Here is a 1455-nt window from a genome sequence, read left to right as displayed (position 1 = left end):
CTCCCAGATCTCCAGATGCATTTGAGATATCAAAAAAGTACTCCAGAGTGTTGTTCAGCATGGGGGTGAGTAGAAAATGAAGGCTAATCATGTTTTGGGTGTACTATTCCTTTAACTTTATTCCCATCCTTTTACAGTAGCATTTAAAGTCTCAGTGGAGTTTGGCAAACTTCATGTTTGTGGTTTTGATGGGAGGAGCTATAGGCCATGCCCCCAAAGCAGCCAGTTGCTATTATTTCGTAAGTTTTTTTTCCTAGGAATCCCACTCTTTCTTTCTCTTTCTCTCCCTAAAAGGGACTTTCTGACATTTGCTTACCTCACTTCCCATAATGCCGCCAGCGTGTGGTAGGTTAACATCTGGCTCCCATTCCGGCTTGGTTTGTCCCAGATCCAGCTGGTTTAGATCAGTTAAATTACTGCCAGGGAGTGTAAAGTCGGATAGCTATTTCATTGCTACCTCTGCTTCACTTCAGATAAACTCACATCTAACAGACTTTTGTTTTTAACGAAACAGCTCCCACTATAGCTGTGGAAAAAAAAAGTCATAGATTGTTAATCATAAGATGCTGTGCGGGTGTATGGTGTAGTTAAGCAGACGCACTATATTGTATGTGGGACCTTTTAGTCCTTCAAAAAACTGGGGTTTAAATCCGACCTCAAAACTTTTGCTGTTTGAGTCACTTTCCGTTTTCAATCTGGTAACTTTCAATAATCTTATGAGGTCCATCAAGTAAAAAAAACTTTTTTTACATTCTCAATAACAAATAAAAAGTTAAATAATTGACTGTGAGAGTTATTTTAATTAAAAGAGTTTTATTAAGAGGTTATTTTTACACTGAAAAGCAAGTGTGCTATTTGTTGTTGCACTGGTATGTTTTTTAAATAACAATTAAGTGTTTATGCTTTCCTTTTAATGAATAACAATAAAATTAATAGCAGGAATAAATGTTGAGGAGCCATATCTACAATTGCATGATCAGTTCCTCTCAAATAAAGTCCCCAACGCTTTATATGATAAATCATATTTGTGACATTAACCTATTGTTGTCATTCTGACTAAACCTGCCTGAGTGTTTTAGTAGTATAGGAGGAACACCGTGTAGCAGGGGATGCTGATAAATGGGTTCTTTGTTTCTTGGAAGCTGCACAGATAATAGGAAAGAGCGGAAGAACGGTGTGAAATGTTTTCCCAAAACATTTGACTTTTACAGAATGAAAAGGGTGGAGCTACAAAACACTCACAGCTTTTCCCACGTTGTACTAGAGGAGTTTATAATTGGAAATATTCCTCATTGAAATGTATTTACCTCGTGATTTGAGCATTGAAGACGCTCACAAATGCATTGTGTTTTTAATCTGTCAGGTCTACTTTCATCTCCAGATCTTCTGTTTCACCAATTTCTGTTTGGAAATATACTAATTATACACCGAAGGTTCTTTTCTGTCTATTTAGGT

This window comes from Cyprinodon variegatus, unplaced genomic scaffold, assembly GCF_000732505.1.
Source record: "Cyprinodon variegatus isolate N-32 unplaced genomic scaffold, C_variegatus-1.0 Scaffold61, whole genome shotgun sequence".
NCBI lineage: Eukaryota > Metazoa > Chordata > Actinopteri > Cyprinodontiformes > Cyprinodontidae > Cyprinodon > Cyprinodon variegatus.
The sequence above is the reverse complement of the archived record's forward strand: the minus strand, read 5'-3'. Positions refer to the sequence as shown.